General features: G+C 35.7%; 1 protein-coding gene across 5 annotated transcripts in view; it reads left to right on the top strand.

Annotated features, from left to right (window-relative positions):
- LOC5576901 (peptidoglycan-recognition protein LC) overlaps positions 1 to 23,382 on the top strand; it is an 85,351-nt gene that overhangs the window by 43,743 nt on the left and 18,226 nt on the right. For 2 of the 5 annotated variants that reach the window (XM_021842923.1, XM_021842924.1), the window contains exon 1: positions 1,719 to 1,913. The exons of 1 other annotated variant lie outside the window; for it this stretch is intronic. The gene's annotated coding sequence lies outside the window, so the exon portion shown is untranslated. Of the gene's footprint in view, positions 1 to 1,707; positions 1,914 to 23,382 lie in introns of those variants that run through there. 2 more of the 5 variants (XM_021842920.1, XM_021842922.1) reach the window with 2 other exon arrangements.

Below are 23,382 nucleotides of genomic sequence, written 5' to 3'. Positions count from 1 at the left end.
CATCATAATGTACAATAATCTATATGATCAGTTTGAAATTTGTGAGAAAAAAATCATTTTTTTATCAAATCTCATTAATTTCTAAAATGGTCCAAAAATAAAATTAATTTTATTTCTTGATGGATTTTTTCAATACGTAACTTTTCACTGAGCGAAAAAAAAACAACATAAAGTGCTCGTGATCTAAAAACAGCTCCGCAAACATCATAACTAGTTATTATGTAACGAAGAATTAAGCCACAATGAATTGATTTAGTCTACCATTCCAGTTAATATCAATGACGCATGAAGAAGTGTAAATCCACACAATCAATCGGAGTACATTCGTACATTTGTCACCTGGCGAAAAGTCCAGCCCTTCACCCTACTCCCAATAAAACCATTTATTTGAACTGCACCAACTCAAAATCCGCACAGTGTTTACTTTCCAAACGACGACACCGACGAGTACAAAACTACATCACAGTCGATGTCAAACGCTGTGCGAACAACCAGCATTCAAATCTATTCGCCGCTCGGTCCTTCGATATCGCGCAAAACCGGAATGAAAGCATGGGGGAATCATACACTCGCACAGAGAGATCGAACATGATGAGCGTTCTGAATCCTCCCTTGGCCGCGTGTGTTCGTGTTGATGATATGTACTACTATCACTTTTCACAACGTCCACAACACAATTAGGTGGCCCATTTCTATACGCAAAAAAAAACAAGTTTTAAAAATCTGGACCCCCAGAAACTACTGTGAAAATGTATACCTAGCTAAACTGTAATACTGGTTTCCCCCGGGGTGGAAAGGGCATTTCAAAATCAGTTTTTGAACCACCCTACCCGCAACAAGGACACTTTTATGCCAAAATATAAAATACAGTTCTAAAATTTTTGAATAATGATTCAACTACCAAAATTTGAACAAAATCGGAACACTTTTGAAAATCAACCTTCTTCAATGAAACTTCCCGCCCATTCCGCGCGAAAACCGAATTTCTATTTCCCTAGGTAAAGCTTTTTGGTTTCCTAACGAACAGACTTTTTGTTTGTTGCAGTATCTTCTCTATTGATTGAAAATCTTACACTTAATCATGAAATAAATTCATCGACTACAGCTTCGTCTATGGTCGAAAATTTAATTGGAATCGTTTTCTCATATATTTAGTTGTTTTTAAACAGAAACTTTCACAGTAGCTTCTGGAAATCCTAATGAACAAATTTAAAGGGGTGTAACTTAAGATTGTTGTAGTTTGATCACTATGGGCCACCCTAATCTACAGCCTAGTCAGTGCTAGTAGGTCGCATCTACTCAAGGGGGTGGCATGAGCCAATATTTACCAACCCAACATCAATTCAACATGGCGTCCAGTGTTCTTGTTTTGATTATTTAGTTAGGGACAAAACATATGTGTTTATGGGTAGGAGACATCAATGCTACCGCGCTGATGCGTAAAACATTAAACAAAATGATGAGCTAATGAAAAGCGTCATCAAATACGACGATTTAATGCGATTTGTTTATTTGCCAGAATCTAGCACTAGCAGCGTTTGAGCCGTATACTCGAAAATCAGGAGCAAGTTTAGGGCGAACCGGCCAGAAAGTGGGTACCAAAACGCGAAGTACCAAAACGATGTGAGGAAGAGCCGAAATGTATGCAGGATGACAGCTGTGTCAGTCCCCTGCATCTACTACACCCTCTCAGTGCGTTCTCCGTAAGCGTTCGTGTTAGTCGCCCCCGGATCGCGAAACTGATTGGATCGTTCAAGTGCGCGCAATCAAGTAGTGGTAGGATCTTTATCACAATTCCGCGAACGGATAGGACACAAAGAGAGACAGCTAGTGCAGATCGTCATTGTTCAACACAGGAACCAGTTCGAAGCAGTTACCGGAAAGTGTTTATAAGCTTATAATTGCATACGAGGGTGAGCGCATATGATAGCATCATGTTTGCCATTCGAGAGACGTTTGATAGTGGCCGCAGTGTCTGAAAACTTGATTGAAATGTTCTTTATCTAAACATATCAACACGCGAAATGCTTGTAACCGGAAAGCTATGAAGAGATATAAACGGGTCTATCCACTCTTTCTGTGTTTTTCGCTGTCACCCGAAGTTTGCTTTGTGTTTTGCAACAAACTCCAAAAACAAACGAATAGCAGAACACGAATACAGGTTTGGATGATTGCGTTGCGAACCATTCAACATTCGCCCATCGGAATTTGATGAAGATCGTCAAAACAGCTTCGGACAAACACAGCGCGGCAACCAACTGTGTAGTGAGTGATAGACACTGGTCAAGCAAAAAAGCGTTCAAATAGGGGATACTTTTTTTTTCTGTGGTAAACAGAGACGATTCGTTGGACACAATGTTTATGGACGTGTGAAATTAGTATGGACATTAAAAGAACTAATGTGTTTCACAAAGTGACTTGCAATTATTCAGTTCATAGCTATGAAATTCACACAAACCGTGTAAAGAAATTTTCAGAACAGACTCCATTCTTGTGAATCTTTTCAATAAAGGATAAGAGTTTTGGAAAGATCATCACCTTCAGTTAATCTTTTCTTGCATTATGTATATTTAACCCGAGAAACTATTGATTAACATTTTTGTTTTTTTAGTCAATATAATATTCCCTTGGGCTTTGAGACTTAGAAGTAAGTCAACCATTATGCATGGTTATTCACCAAGTGATTAGAAAAATAAGTTCAGATGAACATCCATGGATTACTCATTGGATTCTACAGTGATAGGAGGAAGATAAGGCTAGGTTTCAAACTGTTGAAGATATAACGCTCTTCAACAGTTTGAAACCTAGCCTATCACAAAAATAAATATATATATTTTTTTTTTTTTTTTCAAGAAACTTATAGCATGGGTACCAGTAGGTGCTCTGTGAATTCTGCTCAAAATTCTAGGCTTCAAACCAGTTTGAAGCAGTTTCCTAAAAACGATTATAAGTTCAGGGCTGTTACAAAAATCGTATCCGCGAAAATCGCGACCTAAGAAATTCGATCCGCGCCTAGGAACCTTAATCCGCGCCTCAAAAAATCTGTTTCATTGACATATTTACTACTTATTATAAAAAAATGCGTAAACGTGCTTGATCGAAAACTAGTTTTAAATGGTACTAAGTGATTATTTTCGCCTTAATATATCTGCAATTGAGCAAGACAAATTGGTATACAGATTTATGTCAACACTAAGGGTAGAGTTAAATTATGAAATATATTTAATTTACTGAAGTTGCGCCACTAAGCAGGAAAAATGTAAATAGCGAAAAAATCCAATAATTCGAGTTTTTCATGGAGAAAATCGTATTCAACAATATCACTCGAAATGTATTTGTCATCAACATTTCAATATATTTTTATAAAAAATCGTGCAATTTAATAAATGGTAGTGTTACTACAAGCAGAGAGGAGGCCTAGTTTGCAACTATACTTATCACAATTCGATGGGATCGTTGCGTACAATAGGAGATGTGAAATGTAGTTATTAATGATAACATAAAAAGAAAAACACACACAGTAATTTTACATTGTCAATTAGATGCATACAAAACCTTAAATTTCGATTTTTTGTCTCATCTAACTTTACACTATATTGTAAGTTGTGATGTTACCTAGAGCGAAAAGATTGCCATTATAAAGATTAGATCGCCAATACCGTATTTTTTCATTTTTCATGAAATACATGAACATACTATTAAAAAAATATCATGTCACAAAAAAAATTGTATGAGATGAGTTCAGTTAAACAATAAGTTTTAAATAAAAAAAACATGCCATTTATTGTTTGAAAACTGTTTATTTTTATAAAATTTCAAGTCTTAGTATTCAATCAATTTGAGGTAAAAATACAAGATTGTTGTGATAATTTAATATTTTTAACAAATTTTTGTTTTTATGAAAATTGTTACATTTTTTACCAGTAATATTCATTAGTCAGCAGTACAGCCTATACATTTAAAACTCTCTCGACGTTTGAGACAAAATGTCCAACTCTACAGGGCAGATCTGAGCCACATATAAATCAATTTTCAAAATATTTTTTTTAATAAAAATTTGTTTGTAAACTACTCCGTTTAATTATGCGGAGCTTATTATTTTACACAAAAGTATTGAAAATGTATTGTACATACAGTTGTGTTCAGAATAATAGTAGCGAAAGCCGATTTTCATACAAAATTCTCAACTTTGGCATGCTGTAACTTTGTTTTCCTATGAGCAAAACGCATGAAATTTTGACAGAGAACTCTTAATGTCTATTCAATTTCATTATCCCAATATTCGTCATAGTACTGCACACTTAGAAAACCCTAATATTACGTACGTAACGTAAATTTTATGGTATTAAAACTTAAAAATTCGCCATTCTAGTAAAATTACGTCCAATGTGACTGAAAATTTTTGGGATTCAAATAATATTCTGTCCATTGTGACGGAAAATTACGTCATTTGTGACTTAGATTCACGTCATTTTACTTGCTTCGATATGTCGGGAACATATGATGTAAATTTCAAAGATTTTTTCTAAGTGTCTGGTTGAAAAGTTAAGCACCAGGTGAAATCGCTCAAAATAATAGTAATTTTAAGGTTTTATTTAGTTATATTTACATCAAATATTACATTAATTATACATACAATTTTTAGTGCTGCTTTCCATTAACTTCAAGTAATTTGTATCTTCGATTTACAATACTTATTCTTCACTGACAAAACTGCTAATTTGACTACGGAGCTATCTATTGTTTTAAGCTTTTTTATCGATCCTAAGATTTTATAGGATAACCAACTATGACTGCAGCACCAACACTCAGCCAGAGTGTCCGCATATTATCCGTACAAACTTTGAATGCACGCATTTATGTAATCAAGCTGAACAAATTTAGTATTCCTACACGGTTGAATATTTTGACATATTATATCCATGATCAGTTCTGATTTCAAATATTTTAAAGTCAAATGTGCTGAGTGGTCTTAATGAGCGCCATTTTCTATGAAGTTTAACGGAAGATAAATGTCCTTCAAACTCACAGGATTTCAACGGTATAATTTTCTATTTCAAGTTTATCTTAAAGTCAAGAATCTATAGATCGCCGTCAATAGAATAGAATTTTAGAAAAGACTTGAATTTTCCGTTTTAAATAGAAATTTTCTAATTATGAAATCACGACTGGAGGTATATAACTACAATTTTTGCCGCATAATTTGGGTAATCCGCGATTTTCGCGACAGAATTTTATCCACCCGCGATTTTCGCGCTTGGCTGGCCAAATCCGTTACAAATCCGCGAGAATCGCGAATTTCGCGCCTGTTGTAACAGCCCTGTAAGTTTATAATTGCATACAAGGGTGAGCGCAGTTGGTCTGCGTTAAGTCAGAGTTGTCATGTTTTGAGGAAAATGAGCTTAAAGTCTAACACTTTGACATGTTTTAACTCGTTATAAATTTGGTTCAATATTCCCACACATCTTTGTGACATTTCCAAACAATATAATGCGAAGTGATAATCCTGGGAAAACATAATCCAAACCACTAATAGAACAGTTTTTTTTATGGACTAAGTGCACTTGGTCCACTCTGACTGAACTAAAGGTTCATTCTGACTGAACAATTTCATTTTTTTTTTTAATTCAAAAGCATTAAAAGTTATCAATACATTGTATGTTCCCAAAATTGTGTTGGAGTTCAAATCGTTCAATCAACTAGACCAACCAAGCCTCCAAGGTTTTCTTTTTATTCAAAAACAATTCCCTGTAAAATCATTGGCAGTGCGCTTCAGAAGCCCAAGGCAGCGGTTCGTTAGTTTTCACCGCTGGAGTGATTTTTTTTTCGTTTTTCTCGTTTTATTAGAGAGTGCTGGTGACAAAATTAAAAGTGATTGGCAATCGCTCTATCATGCTCGTTCCATGCTTCTTTTCAAATAAGTTATATTATGTACACTCAGATCTTTCAGTTTTGTTCTAATGTTACGGTATGCATTTAATAAAAAAAAAGATTAGCTCGTCACTACAAGTGTCGATATTTTGCTATTCATGTTTTACATAACGAATGAAAATAAACATACCTATACTTTTGTTCTTTTAATTTAAAAAAAAAACTTTGAAAGGTTTGATTGATATTAAGAGTGTCGATGTTTTCATTGATTACTAGTAAATGACCATCTTTTCAAGCTATATGATGTAACTTGTGAATCCTCCTTACTAATAAAAAGCCTCTTCCTGTTTATAGGGATGGTACACAAATTATGTCACGCTAAATTTCGACTTTTTCGACCCCCCCCCCCCCCTTTGTCACGTTTTTTGTATGAGTCCTTCGAAAATTTTGTAAGGCTTGTCACGCTTGGCTGGACCCTCTCCCCCCCCCTTGGAGCGTGACGTAATTTGTGTATGACCCCTAATCATAGAGATGTAGAGGTATACTCGGTCTCTTATTATAGTGAATACCACAAACATTCCTTTCTTTGCCTAACGACCATAACATGAAAACACAACACACATGTCTGTTTTTGAATTTACATTCTTTGAATGGTTCGTCATCATGGGTGAATCGCATCACTTACCAATCCAGATTGTGTATCTTCTAAATTCTTCCCACGAACATCTCCTTCCCGTGACAATCATGAAGATGCAGGAGTATACTCGGTCTCCGACTCGACGTTGGTCGGGCAGGTGTCAGGGTTTTCCGCAATTTCATTTGGAAGATGACTTCCGGTTTGCAGGCACCCGACGACTTGTTACCGATATTATGCTACGCCCGCTCTACTCGATCTTCGTATATCGTGTTGCGGATATGATGATAACTGGGAGGGAGGCACAGATACCGTTTTGTCTCATATTCCGAACACTTAAGGCCAACAGTGACTTCAAATGCATCTGATTGTTAAAAATTGGCTGATATTTGTGTAAATTTTTATTTATTCGCAAATTCTAACGATTAGCTGTTGGGTGTACCAATAATAATGATGATTTTATTAGTTTTAGTATTGTTTTTACGTTAAAGTATGGAATGACATTCTGATTCAAATGCCGAACACTGTGTTCATTCTGTCTCATATTCCGAACACCTTGATTCAAATTCCGAACAGCACGAATAAATCGTATTCAAATGAATAATTTGGCAAATAAATAAATGTGAGCTTGTTATACTGGTCACAAACTAGAGAATCATCACTACTCCCACGGTATAAATTATATTGGAGACGTTGAAATTGAATTGCAATTGACTGCCATTTCCTTGTTATTTGGTGACATATTTCAGCGAAACATTTCAACCAAATCGCCATACAAAACCAAGTGTTCGGAATATGAGTCTGTTCGGAATTTGAGACAAAACGGTACTACACACGAAATATGACACACAGTTATTTCAAACTGCAAGAAAACTCCAGCTTGCCAACGACAATCAAGGCAGACTTGATGAAAATCGCTAGTTTTCTTTTGTTGTGTACCTTCGATCGTTCTGGAAAAACATGGAAAATGGGCCAAAGTTTTCTAAGCATTTCATTTTTGTTTTTGTCAGAAAAAGTAAAATGATGTGTATTTGAATACTCTATATTCAATCAGAATAAAAGGTACTATCGTGACATTACTTTTGAATAAGCATGAATAGCTTTTCAATCGATTTTTTGTCACATTTGATAAAATGCAAAAAAATATTTTGATCAATTACGCGCTTTTATCATGTTTGTCCATTGTTTGAGATCTGGGCTCACAATGACAGTTCGTGACAGCAGAATCTCGGCTCACTTTGACGCATATAAATTTCGTATCGGATTCTCCCTCCCAGGATGATACTATATGCTCAGGAAAGTCTAGGAAATTTCCATTACGATCGCTCCAGGAATCGAACCCAGACACAGCATGCTTTGCTTTGTAGCCGCGGACATTACAAGTAAGGAAGGCCCCTGATTGAAGCGCAATCGGCCAACCTGAAACCAAAGTCCGTCACCACCGCACGAGCCTCTGAGATAAATCTCTCACTTTTGTTCGTAGGCACGCTTAAGAGAGTCGAGTTGGGCATGGAGGTGTAGGTTTGTGAAGGAGAATATGGGGTCGTGACGGACTTTGGTTTCAGGTTGGCCGATTGCGCTGCAGAATCGTTACCCGTTCTGTGGCGTAGTTGGTTAACGCGCCCAGTCTAGCGTATTGAGAGTCGTGAGATCGAAGCCCACCAGAACGATTCTATTATTTTTCACATTTTTACATCTCAATTTGTCCAAATTGACTTTTGTGTCTACGACCTTCAGTTTTTTTTCTATTATAATGTTTTTCCGATTCCTTTGCAGGAAAAATCCCTCCCAGAAATGTTCAAAATGTACATCCAGGATTGCAGTCTATAATTCAGTCATGATTTTCACGAAAAACTTGCGAAAGATTCTTACAAAATGATAAGCCTTGAATTCAAACTAAGAATACTATCGAGTAAGAGACATAAATCTCATATAAACTCAGTGAGTTTTTTTTTATAATCTCAGCTAAATTTCTGATAAAGTATTGCATTTTGCATTTTGAAACATAATTTTAAAATAAATCTTGGACGAGATTCTGAAGTAAACCTACAGACAACTTCAACTCTCGAAAATCCTACGCAATATTCTCACAAAGTATGGAATACGATAAACCCTGGGAAAGTTTTTAAATCATAGAAATGTGGATTTTTATAAAAAATTTAAAAAATTTTTATAAGAACCCGAGTATTATTCTCACTAAATTCAAGAAAGGATTTTAAAACCAATCCTGAGCTGGATTCTATCGTAATAGTGAGCACAACTCTGACAGAATCCTAGGAGAAGTCATAACAGAATCCTGTACGGTATTTCATGAAATCCTGTGCTGAATTCTCAACAGAAATCAACTGTTGTTAGTTGTCATTAGTCAAAATTTTCAAAACAGTTTTCTTCGGATAGGTCAACAAATTTCGTGAAGAACTACGTTTATCGTAATTGACAAAATGAAGAAGCGGATGTTTTAGTTTTTCTAGATTTGTTGTCCATTTGGATGAAAACTGCTTTTCCGTTTTTGCAAATACATGATTCTAGACAGAACCCTAAAAGAAATCTTCACTGAGGGCCTTTTGTACGATCTCACAAAAAAAATTGGCCCGCCAAACAATATTGCTTCTGGGATTTGGTCCGCAATTCAAAAAGGTTGAGCAAGTCTGCTATTATAAGAGCTGAGCTTAACTTGTTTCTTGATGATTGCTCGAAACTAGTGATAATAGTGATAATATGGACCGATGCACGAGTTCACTCGTTGGCGTTATAGCGGTGCCGTTTTATTCACGTGACCATGGCAATGAGTGAATTCGGCACCGCAACGGACCAATTAATCGGACATTATTAATCGAGACACGTAATAAACAAGACGTTAATATTAAAAGCTACGATCAACGACTTCAGCTAGGAGCTATTATCTTCCTCGCCGTGCTTTAGGCTTAACGAACGGCATCCTTAGTGAGTATCAAAATGGGCATATATTATAATTAGTATTTACTTCTCTCTCTTAACATTATCGCTAAAATGTCTTATAAATCTGCAATAAATAATTTTCGCTCATGTAAAAATCAAATTGCTATTAATCATTTTTGAAACAATTTTTTTACGATGCTTTTAGATTTTTAGGGACTGAAGTTTCTACTTCGCACTTTACAACCATAATGACATAAGTAATGAAATTCGAGTTACGGATTAATCACGATTGTCAACTCAAGAAGCTAGAATTCAAGGTGATGCCATTCTGCTTTCTGTATTACGAGTCGCTCGTGAAAAATGAATGACTACCGCGTCAGCTTGCACAAGGCCAAGGGTTTAAACGCAGCACTGTTTCTTTAGAAAAAAGGAAAACTTTGATCAAACCATTAGGACAGCGTTTCCCAACCAATGGTCCGCGGACCCCTAGGGGAACATGATAATCTCTCAAAGAGCCCGCGAAACCAAGAAGAATTAATATTAATGTAATAGCTATAAACATTCCAAAACAATCGAATTTTGACTACCGCAGTCCGGGGTAACAATGATCATTATTTTAGAAATTTCTTATGAATTTAATTTGAAAATGCATATGTCCTGACACCCAATGCTTGTGTCTATATACTGTTTTTTGTTTTCTAAAAGTTCAAAGCATGTTTAAAAAAATGTTTTAAGTGTTTTTTTCTTTTTATTTAGCTGATATGGGTTAACATTGATCACCCATGAAAGCAACGTACTTTTTTTTTTATTCTCCATTTACTTAACTTATTGAACTCTTATTCGCCAGCTTGGGCATCACCAGAGCGAATTCCAATTAGACAGTGGTTCTTTTTTGTCTGCTTTATCGATTAAATCTATTTGTGGGTTTTCCAGAGAGAAGTTCATTATTCCTTGCCGTTGTCAGTTGTCAGTCCGCTTTCAGACGGCCATAATGTTGGACGGGTGGAGCTCGTGTAGTTTTTCAAGCGGACTGACGAAGAGTTTTTTGTTGGGGGGCTGGGAATCAAACCCATGACGATCCGCTTATGAAGCGAACGTGTAGCCAACTACGCCACGTTGCCCCCCCCCCCCCCCCCCCCCAACGTACGTTAATATTGAAAATATCATTGCTTACTAAAATCATGATCCCTGAAGCCGAACATGAAGGCCAAACTCTTATAAGTCATTTATTTTTTGAGTTATTTCAAAATTTAAGTACACAACACAACTCATTTTTTGCAAAAACCTTATTTTTTATTAGCTTATGAATAGAAGGAAGGGAATCACCATTAATGCATTGAAAATATTTCATCAATAAATGTTGATTTGAGCTCTTTACGAGAAGGGTCATTCTTGCCCCGCTGATCAATGTTTCCCCGGATTACGGTATGTACATTGTACATTAGAGTGATGCAAACTTTGAAATGTTTGCTCCCCTATGCTTAAACGATTTTAATTATGATGAACAGCATCCTCCCAAAGTTTGAAGTGATTCGGAAGATATTTGACTGTGCACACGCCATTTGAAGTTTATATGGAGATTACTATGGAAAACGCACATCTTTTGTTTTCAGCCCTCTATCTCTTCATCATAATATTTTCTGGAAAAGTGAATAAATTCATCTAATGTGAAATCCTCCCAGCTACAACTTTGCCGAAGACCACTTTTTGATTGGACCTCAGGATACATTGTTATTCATCATCATAAAGTTGGTTTGCACGTAGCATGCTTCACCAGCTCCTGGCGGGAAGAATAGATCAAAGTAATCCAGGCTACTATGTTCTACAGCAGAGTGATTCCAAGCAACAGCACCAAAATTTGGTAAATTTTTTAATTCATTTTTTTCTATTGAGCTGAAACTTTGCACAGTTTTCCAGTTCCATCTAAATCGTCATTTTCCGATATCAAATCTTCAAGTTGAGTCACGACTAACTTTTCAAAAGGGTGTATGTGAAAATGGTTCAAAAATATTCAAAAAGCTGCACAGCAAAAACGGTTCGTTCGATTGTTAGACAACTAAAGAAACAAAGTTAGACAACTAAATAAAGATTCAAAAAAAAATACACACAGTAAAAAACATTTATTTTTGCATTAAAAAACATAATTTTTGACACAAAAACTCAAATATCTCAAAACCCTATCGGAATACCAACGTAATTTTTTGAGGGAAAACGGTCCATTATATTAGCTATCTACCATAAAAATTTGGTGATGGTAAACCAATAAACAAAAAAGTTATGACATTTCAAACATGTCACAATTTTCACATTTAGTAGAAAAAAAATTTTTTTTTCGGTGTAAATTAAACCGCAGTTTGTTGCTGATTTTATTGTTAAGGGCTTTGCGTGAATTAAACAAGTCGTTTTCATGTATTCATTAGTATTATGTATATTATATGTATAAATATTATGTATATGTATAAATATTATATGTATATGTATATATGTATAAATTAAAATGAATTAACAGATTACACGAAAATAAAAAAAAATTACCAGGATATTTTTTTTAGAGTATGATCGATGAGTTTCTAAATGTTATATATAAACCTTAAAAGTTTTGGATTTGGGTATGCGTTATGAGATCATGAAAACATTTTATTAATACTTATTTACTTATTTATTGTTATTCAATTTTTTTACAATATCGAACACTTTTGCATCATTATCAGTACAGTTCGAGTATAGTTTTGCTTTAATTTTATTTTCTGACAATGGAATGAAACAGTGAAATTTTTGGGTTCCTTGGATCGTTTTCGCGTTATTATATTGCTCGCTGAGCTCTGATGCCGTTAATTCGTACTCTTCAGTAGTAGTAAAACAAAATGATAATTTTGTTAAATCTTCTTCTTTTCTGCGATTCGCCCAATCAAATAGTTCTTTTGCAGTTTTAATTGGATGCTCACGTTCTTTGGCTAAACTTGCTCTTGTGGCCATGCGCTTTATGGTTTCTCCAATAGCATCACAAGGACCTTTGCCATGTGACGTAGCAAAGAAATGCCATTCTGCATCAATTCCGTACTTTGATTTAAATTGACATAGGCTCGAAAAATTCTTACGGTGTTTGTACTGCGATGCTGCTCCATCAGACATGAAATATATCTTTCTGATTTCTTTATCCTTATCAACGCGTAAAAAGTTAATCATTTTGGCAATGAACAAATTTACAGATACTGAGTCGCGCCTTAAATCTTCGGAAATTACAATAAAACTAAAATGTTCAATTTGCGTACTTCCATTGAAATAAATAACGAATGGATGAATTGTAGCTTGTTGTACGTTCCAGTGATGGGACTGCACTTCATCTTGCAATACAAAGCTATAGTTTTCAGAAAAATCACAAATGACTAAAAATTCACCATCTTGTAATGTATTTTTATGTATTGCTCTGTTTTAATAAAGTCGTGAGGAATTAAACTTTCTAATTTCAAGCAAAAAAAATGACACAAACTCATCTACAGGTTTTACAATAGTTTCTAGGTCACACCTATCCGTGGTCACTCATTGCTCAAATGATAACTGATCAATATAATTTTCTTCAAACTCAGCGAATAAAGTATTTTCCAATGATGAAGAATCTGGACAATCCGAACAAGATCGTAGATAGCAATTTGATGTTGTATTTTCACACAAAAGACTACCAGTTAACATTTTAATATCCTTTGATAAATTGATTCTTTTCAAACTATGTAAGATTAGGTTAATATTTTCGTGTGTTGTGCACACACAAACATTATGTGTTCCTGAATTGGATAGAAGCTTGCAAATGAGGAAAAACCTACCTTAATATTTTCGTTAATTTCCTTGAAGCGTGTATACGCTTCTTTCAAAGTAGTCATCATTAATCGTTTTTGGATTGCTTGACGCTTTCCATCTTTTTTTACAGATACATAATCTTTTTGGCCAGGCATAGCTCTACTTACTTCATCGTCTTCAAAATATTGAATTATTTTTTCTTTTGTCTCATCTGTTAATTAAGTACTCGACCTAGCATTTTTGGTTGCAAGACAGTTATTTTTGAATTGTTTTGCCTCTTTTGCTGTATTTCTATTGGTTTTGAACTCATCAATGGCGTCTTGAATAGACCACGAGCTTGGCAGCATCGACAAAATCAATAATTTTTCTTTCCTTGTCGTGGCTAGATTCGAGAACCTTTCCTTCATATTCATAATTACCTCATCGTAGTCTGTATTTTCCACATCCTCAGGTCCTAATTTGAAGAGGTTTCTTCGTACAGCTTCGTTGATTTCACGGTATTTTTTCTCGGGATAATTGACGTAACCCATCTTCGTCCATTTAATCGGAGTCACTTTTATTCCAGCTATCCCTTCGTTGAAGCGTTCGATGTTGACCTTCTGGATGCACTCATCTTCTGATTGATTTGTTGAAACAGATGTCGCTGATGGTACCGTGGCAAGACTATCTGCACTTGGTACTTCTGGTAACTCCTCAGTTGTTGTCGGTGCATCTAGTAATTTCTCAGTTGTTGTTGTTTTCGAACTTCCTGCAACCTGATCCACCGATGATGTACAGATTGCCCGTTTGTCAACGTTTAAACGGCAGGACGTACAAATGCGTAAATTTGTATTCAATGTAGACATTGGAGCATAACCAGCCGCTTTCAGTTTATCTATGGTGCTTTCGGTGAGATTTCGTAGCTCTTTCGAACACTTTTTTTCTGCAAACGGCCTGCAACAGTTGAGAAAGCGACTACTCATGTTGCTCGTTAGATTTTAATAAACAAAATCACTTTTAAGTTTTTACTGACTAGTTTGGTGTCGTTTGCTTGACTGAAGAAAAATTTTACAATTAAAACTTTTATAACCATAGTGGTAGTATATTTTTAGCTTTTTCGTGAGTATGTTCATGGTATGTACCTATCATGTTTTTGATGTTGTTGAAGTTACTCGCTTTCTCCCAAATATGATTAACAAAGTCTATTCTCTACCAAGGCGGGTCTATACCCAGGTGTAATCAGATTTTAACTTTGTGGAGAAAACCAGCGCCGAGAAAACCGACCTGCTTTACGTATACTAGATCACCTGGGTATAGACCCGCCTTGTTCTCTACGAGGTAAACTTTTTGCAGGTAAACTAGTCGTATACCTGTATAGAAAACTTTTTGTGTAGCTTTTGTCTTCAATATTAGATTTCTTATAGGTTTCTTTTATCAAAAGGTTTCAACACTATTGAGAGAATTTTTCTTCAGTTACGTACAATAAAAAATATGACACTATCAAGACTTTAGATCACAACACTGGATCGCGTCTAACTTTCTAATAGATGCTATAATAGTTATGAATAATTAAATAAAATATCATGAAAACAACTTGTTAACCTCATGTGGTACCCTTAACAAAAAATTCAGCAACAAACTGCGGTCCTAAAAAAAATTAACAATGAAAAAAAAAAAAATTTCACTAAGTGTCAAATTTGTGAAATATTTGAAATGTCATAACTTTTTTGTTTATTGGCTTACCATCACCAAATTTTTATGGTAGATAGCTAATATAATGGACAAAAAAATTCCTCAAAAAATTACGTTGGTATTCCGATAGGGTTTTGAGATATTTGAGTTTTTGTGACAAAAATGATGTTTTTTAATGCAAAAAAAATTTTTTTTACTGTGGGTTTTTTTTTTTGAATTTATATTTAGTTGTCTAACTTTGTTTCTTTAGTTGTCTAACAATCGAACGAACCGTTTTTGCTGTGCAGCTTTTTGAATATTTTTGAACCATTTTCACATACACCATTTTGAAAAGTTAGTTGTGACTCAACTTGAAGATTTGATATCGGAAATGACGATTTAGATGGAACTGAAAAACTGTGCAAAGTTTCAGATATTTTTGAAATGGTCGATCAGAATCGACTTGCATGCCTCCGTGGAATCCCTCAGCAATAAAGCAGTGTTGCTCTGAAAGTAATTGAATGATCATCTCAGCATGATGTAGACTTTGTTATCAATAATACCAAATTATCCTTACGTCTCATCGAAATGCGGTGTTCGGCAAAGTTGTAGCTGGGAAGTTTTCACATGAGATGAGCGTGTTCACTTTTCCATAGATTATTATGACGAGCAGTTAGAGGACTGAACACAAAAAGTTTGCCTGTTCCATAGTAATTTCCATATAAACTTCAAATAGCGTGTGCACACCCAAATTTCTTCCGAATCACTTCAAATTTTGGGAGGATCATTTTCATCATGATTGACATTGTTTAAGCATAGGGGAGCAAAAACTTCTAAATTTGCATCAGTCTATTGTACATATTTAAACTAATTGAAATTAATGTCAACTTTGCTGTGAATGCCTTCAAAGCAATTAACGATGAGATAAGAAATGCTCATTGCATTTTGCTTTTCTTCGGAGCAGCACTGTTCTCTTTGATTTTCTTCAAAACTTTTAGAGATTTCATTAGCCAACTCATTATAAAATTATTTGCATTTTCCTTTTGTGGTTTTTACATTATCCACTCGAATCCTTGCACGAGTAATGCTTTGACGAATTTATATTGGAACTTTTGCAAAAGACAATATAAAATACTAAAAGAATTCAATTTTGTTATGGACTCTCGATTTTTTTCTAATGTTTTATTGCAGATCCCTTTTTTTGTCAACTCTTATTGATTCTTGATGACGTACTTAGAAGATTTTGCAATGGTTGTTTTCACACATTCTTTTAAGATCCTTGGAGAGTTTTAGATGTAATCCTAAATATAATGCAGTACAAGATTTTGAACACTTCTTGGTAAGGACTTGGATTTTTCTTGAGATTTTTCGTCATTTTTTTTTTTTGTGGACAACCATATTTTTGATTTTGAAAAAAAAAATTATATGGATTTCTGAAGGAACATATAAAATTCTATTGCAAAGGATAGTCAGCATTAACCCTTCAGTCGTTGCGCGGTTCGCCAGCGTTAGAACCGCTGAAGCTAAGCGAGGTTTTTCCACCACTGTTGTACAAAATACAACAGCGCGACGACTGAAGTGTTAACATATTTTACAATATTCTGATAACAACTTATTGGACATTCAATGAAAAATAGCTGGAAATCAATGTTGAAACATTATGTTTGCCGTAATGACCTACTAATTCAGACAGATTCTTTATTTTGATAAAATTACAATTTAAATTTTAACTCTCTTCTAGAGTAAAATTTTAGGGTCCATGGAATGTTTGTAAGAGCTCAAAGGTTTCCGCATTTCTAAAAAGGTTGAGAACCACTGGATTAAGACATGGCCAATTCTCTCATGATTTCGTAAAAAAACTTAAATGTTCTCTTTTTTAAATCCAGTTACTCACAATGTCCTCTTTACAAAAAAAAAACAAGTTACACAAAATTGAGTACGATTCGCTCAAAATCGAGCTCTAGTGGGCCAACACATCTAACACATGCTAAAAACACAATTTTAATACATGCTGAAAACCTGCTCCTGGGATAATTTATCTTTTTTTTTGCAAATATATGACATAAGCTTCACAATACTAAGCATCTCTATGCGTCGTGAAACTTGAAGCGTTAGTATCGCAAAAAAATCGTTCCATTTCTCATTATGAATTTCAATAGTCCAGTCACTGCGTGAAAGGATCAGTTCATCTGAAGTAAGAAACATGGAGGATAACATTCAGGTGAACATGAATCTCATGAACTCATATTATCAAAAGCACAAATCTAGAGCTTGAGCTTGAGCTTGATTGGCCGCCCGTGGATGCTACTCAAGTATCGCCAGATCAGCTGCACTTACACAAGAAACCAACCAAATGACTGCTTGGGACTAACAGGTATCCTCAGTGTATAAGTGCTGGTGATCTTCTATTTTTAGGCAACAATGGTGCCTGCCACGTCAGAATGCAGACCAATGTGGGGAAGGGGGAGTACATTATGTTGCACTTATACTGGCCCACTGTAGACCGTGGAGTCCGACTGCATCTACGTCAGTTCATGCGGGAGTGTATGGATTGGGGGAAAAGCATGGCAGAGAGGTTTGCTGTTGTGGTTAGCAGACTGCCTATGTATCAGGCGTAAGGAAAGGCATGAGGCGCGTGGAAGAATGGAAACGTTAGGGAAACGGTTTCTCGTCCGTCTTTGGTTCTAGCGTTTGCTATGAACGAATAGTTTGAGTGTGATATATTAAGAATGGAAGATAGAAGGAAGTGAGAGATATACAACTACAAAAGTACGAGGAAAGGGACGGACCTGGAATTGAACCCATGCCCTTCTGCTTATGGAGCAGAAGCGGTAGCCATTAGACCACCAACCCCGTCTCAACAGCACCAACCCCGTTATCAAAAGCACAAATCTAGAGGACCAAAACTCTAATGAAGCAACAGTATCAAATACGTATAAAATTACGGCGATTTGAATAAAAAGTTTGATTTTCCATGGTGATTCCCATATAAGCTATAGAGGGTTTTTACTCTCTCAGCTTTTCAACTAATGAGCTGAAATCAGAGACAATCAATCATGAGTAGCGCAAAAACGATTAAACCACCCTAATCAACGACTCAATGACGCTACATGAAAACATTACAAACTGATCAGCTATCCGAACCATGCTGCTTTGCTGAAATTTTCACACCTCAGGACGAAACTTTCATTAGTAGTCATTATAGGCGATGTATTCGCGTCGGTTTTGTGGGAGTCTTATAGCTTTCTAGCATCAAATGAAAACTAGCAGAACAAATATTTGTCTTTACCACACACGCCGGGCACCGTTATCAGTTCCCGGTGCCTTGATCACTACCACCATGTACTGGAAGTAGCGAATGTTTGAGCCGAGTATTGAAAATAACACATGCAAGTGTGCTAATTTAAGATTTTTACTTGTTCCATCCGACGATTAAGTGCTGTTAATTAAATAAAAGATAACTTTATAAATCAACGCACTGTGCTGGATAGAACGATATGGTTCAAGGAGTGACTAATATTCGCAAAAGAATTAAGTGACACGGCATTTTAGAAATAACTTTATTACGTAAAATTTCATGGTTCTCAAAATATACTTATTATTCTCATAGTATAATCATAAAGCCCACTTATCAACCTTTATTTATATAGCATATGGCAAAAACGGAAACACACTATTTGCCCTGGGAAATCAAGACAAACTACAATCTGAAAATATCTGATTAGAGTTCCGCTTTCGTTTGAAATTTTACGGACTCGAGTGAATTTCTCAACAAATTAGCATTTTGGTAACCTAAACGACCTTAAGATTTTACATATTTGAGTTATTTTTTTACCAAAATCCGTAATGATGTATTGTATGTACCTAATCCGTAATTTAATGTGAGCTTCGTAGCCGTGCGGTTAGTGTCACCAAGGCATTTAGCCGCATCGTGCTAAGGAGTGTAGGTTCGATTCCCGCCTCAGGCCGAAAAACTTTTCGACAGGAATGTTTTCCGACTGTGCCACTGGGCGTTGCATGCTAGTCCGTTGTCTAGTGTGGTGCTTCCTTTAAAGGTCAAATAGCCCACTGGAAGCATTAACGTGCAGTGTCTTTTTAATTTAGATAACCGAACTGTTCAACTGTTGAGAAATTTATCGGAATCCGAAAGATTAGCAAAGTGTGAATAGTTTCTTAGTGCTTGACACACGATATACGAATGCCGAAATGGTCAAATGACAAAGAACACTCACAGTTAATGATAGTAGAACACTAAGTTTAGAAGCAAATTTTGTGTCAGTTGGGACGTAACGTAAGAAAAAATGAAGAAATCTGACTATCCTTCCAACTAATAGTGTTTTATTCTGGATTGAAACTGAGTCACTGATGAAAATGTAAATCATTGTCAGACATTTCTAATAATGCAAGAAAATTATACCGAATTGGGTTTCTACTGTCTACTTGTCTTTTACAGTTTCAACCGAACCGGGTTAAAAAATTTGAAACAAATTTCCAATTCATTGATTGCTACATTATGATCACGTAGCACTAATGTGAAACGACATACATACGAAATCAATACATGATACTCTATTGAACGTACGATCACTTGAAAGCATATGCTAGTATTACTATTGCATGATTGATACATTCACAAACACTAATTTGTTAATCACAAACACAGCACATTTGAGCATCACATACTGAGTACTATAGATGCGATCACAGAATTTAATGCCGTCATCGCGCCGGTAACACCGCCAACAACAAAACGACTGGTTTTTCCCAGCACGGTTTCCTTGCTAACACTTTTGATCAGCATGTCTGTAGCAAAACATTAACCTGATGGTAGGATGGCACATTCACATATTATATTATATTATATTATATTATATTATATTATATTATATTATATTATATTATATTATATTATATTATATTATATTATATTATATTATATTATATTATATTATATTATATTATATTATATTATATTATATTATATTATATTATATTATATTATTATATTATTATATTATATTAAATTATATTATACTATGTGTTTTATAACGTCCGCGGCTACAAAGCAATGCCACGCTGAAGGTGTCAGAGTTTGATTCCCGAAAGGTCCATGATATATTCATAATGGAATTTTCTTTGGGCACATAGCTTTTTTTTTCAATTAATTGGCGACAACGAAAATTGTTTATTTCAATTGTGAGTACAATATGCAGAACTAATTTATCGTTTTCTTCTTTAATCTTTAAACCAAAACGGAATATGATCCTGTTTTGGTTTAAACTCTCTCCCGGGTAGAGGTGAATGACAAACTAAGAATAAAATAATGAAAACGAATATAAACATTAGGAAATAACAAAAATAATAGCAAAATCAGTTCTTCACGTGTGGATGTGTATTAATATAAGGGTAAATTTAGCTGGTGAAACTTCAATTTTGCAATTTACTGTTGCCTTAACTTCTGACATTAGTTTGATATAAATTTCATGCATTATTCTAAATTTTTATACGTCCATTTCCCCTTACGAGAGATAATTTGAAAGCATATCTTCAAAATTTATCATGTAGGCATTGAGTTCATAGGCTTTTGGTCAACTTCCAATTGATGTATTTTAATTGGAAATGTATTAAAAAAACAACCTGAAATGCTGCATTTGAAAGTTGAGTGTGTATACAATGGTTGCTATGATGATTTTTCACCTTGGAGATGGGGCCCAGATAGCCGTAGAGGTAAACGCGCAGCTATCCAGCATGACCATGCTGAGGGTCGTGGGTTCGAATCCCGCTGGTCGAGGATCTTTTCGTAAAGGAAATTTTCTCGATTCCCAGGGCATAGAGTATCTTCGTACCTGCCACACGATATACACATGCAAAAATGGTCAATCGGCAAAGAAAGCTCTCAGTTAATAACTGTGGAAGTGCTCATAAGAACACTAATTTGAGCAGCAGGCTTTGACCCAGTTGAGACGTAACGCCACAAAGAAGAAGATGAACCAGCCCTGGGCTGAAAATCTCCCTAATAAAGATAATAATAATAATAATAATTTTTCACCAAACTGAAGAGCAATTCAGTTTTCAAACTGACGTCCTAGTAAGAGGAGCAGCTTGTTTCTCGGCTGTGCCACTGTAGCATGCTTGTTCCGTTGTCTGGTGTTAAATTACAGTCTGTTCAGCTAAATGACTAAAAACGGTGTCCGTGTTTTGTATTTTTAAGAAGTTCTCGCACGAAACTTATGTGAAGGTGGATTTTAAGCAGCTTCTTGGACATAAGTTTTATACCGAATTAGAAAAATGGAAGGTGGCTGAAATTTTCTAAATGATCTATCGATATTCCCGAAACATACCTCGTTCTGCAAGCCATATGTACTTGTAGTCTAAATAATGACATTTTCATCACTACGGGAACCATCAATCAAGAGATCAACGTCTAGGAGTGCTTCGAAAAGCGGCTGCTTTACACAGCTAAAAATATGTTGTAAATTTAAGTTCATTTTCATGCACATATTTGGAGCATCAAAATAAACCTAAATTTCAACGACCACACCATTATTTTTCAATTGAATTCACTTTAAATTTACACGATCATGTAATATTCAACCATTTTTGATTGAAAATTGATGCGAACAACTTGGTTTTGGTATCCAAAGACCACAACCCTCCGAACAGCCCAGAACTACGCCCTATCGAACGGTATTGAACCTTATTCCAAGTATGTAAAAATGTAGTTACTATGATCACCATTGGGCGCTGAAAATTCATGAATTTTGATGGGTCACATGCTAGGGTTCGCTCCAGATCGACAAGTGCCCACTTCCCCGAGGCACCAAATCCGAATTGAGGTACCAAAAGAAAAAAAGGAGGTTTTTGTATTATGAATTTGAACTAAGAGATACTGTTTTTTGTGGACCAATTTTTGCGCGTTTCAGTCTTTATTTACTCTATTTACTTGGATCGATTCATATATTTCCCCAGCTGACCTTCGAAAAATTTCGTTTCTAGTTTCTAGTGAAGAATCACGATTCGTTCACTAATTTTCGAGAGTCTACTCTTCTGGCTACTATGTTTTGCTCAGGCTTGACAGAAACTCCTCTGCGATTCAAAAATAAGGCGATTTTAACGTTTTTCTGAGAAGCGTAAATTGAACTTTTTTGAAGAAAATTTTCAACACGGATTCTCAGGTGATTCGAGTAAAAATGCTACGAAATGCGAGGATTTTTCTCTTTTTTTATGGAATTTTCCTCTGATTCGGTTTGTGCTCGGGTATTGAATCCTGAGAAAATTGAGATAATCTCTCACTTATAGCTCTCTGTAATAATCATCATTGATCACGATTCGAATGTTCGGGGATTCTTTATTGTGCCTGATACCTATCCCCAATGGTAAATAAAAGAGAAAAAGGATTTTATCATCGCTCTCTCTTTGGTGCTCTCGTTTGCTGCTCTTATTTGTCAAACATGTTACAACTTGTGTTGCATTGCCAATTATGGACCGAAATAGATGGGATATTTTTTTTATTAGCTCTGATCGTGCTTCGAATTTAAATGAGAACAAATTTTGCAATGCCTGTTTGTGCTACATATTCTTCACTAATTTTCTGTTGACTCTCTGCTTAGTATTTTTTCGCTCCCACGCAAAAAGACAAAGGTAGCGCGCTACGCTAGAGTATGTCACCGAGCACTGATGATGTTGAGGAGAATTTTCAAACCTGGTTTATGTGCAGTATCCAGTGATGCATGTAGAGTATGTCAGTTATTATAGCCAAAGATTTTCAACTCCAACGAAAATCAATAACTAGTAATTAAGGCGTCGTATTCCAACACAGTCTTCGGTGAAGTTGTAGCTGAAGAATGTATCTAACAGTATCAGTGTAGACCTAACACTTAAACAAATGGACAAACTTGATACTTGATGGGCTACAATTCGCTAAGACGAATATGCGCCGAATGGATGAGTCTTCTCCACTGGGCTCGGTCCTGGGCCAATCGCTTCCAGTTGCCCTGATCGTTAAGTGCCCTTAAGTCCTCCTCAACCGCAAAAAGCCATCGTGTGCGCGGTCTACCACGAAGTCGTAGACGTTGACCACCAGCTATCATGTATTTCGTTTTTGTGGAGTTTATCGTGAGCCCAATCCTCGCTGCCCCCTTTTGCAGGGCACGAACGCCTCTGACAATGCCCGACTTTCAATCCAGCAAAACCAAGGAGCATATGAGAACATGTGATAATAGTACCGCTCCTCTTTACACCGGCTCTCCTGATAGCACCTTCGAGCGCTATGTTGAATAGCAAGTTAGAAAGAGCGTACTCCTGTTTCAATCCATCTAAAGTTACGAACGATTACAAATTCTTGTCCACACGCACACATTATTTCGTTCCATCAAGCGTTACACGCATCAGCTTCGCCGGAAAGCCATATTCGGACATAATATGCCACAACTCGTTTCTCTCTCGCTGCTTGGAAATCTACAAACAGATGATGAGTCTGCAAGTTGTACTCCCAGAATTTATCTAGGTTTTGACGCAGGGTAAACATTTGATCC

This window comes from Aedes aegypti, chromosome 2 (assembly GCF_002204515.2).
Source record: "Aedes aegypti strain LVP_AGWG chromosome 2, AaegL5.0 Primary Assembly, whole genome shotgun sequence".
Taxonomy (NCBI): Eukaryota; Metazoa; Arthropoda; class Insecta; order Diptera; family Culicidae; genus Aedes; species Aedes aegypti.
Note: the sequence above shows the minus strand (reverse complement) of the source record. Positions and strands in the feature narration are given on the sequence as shown.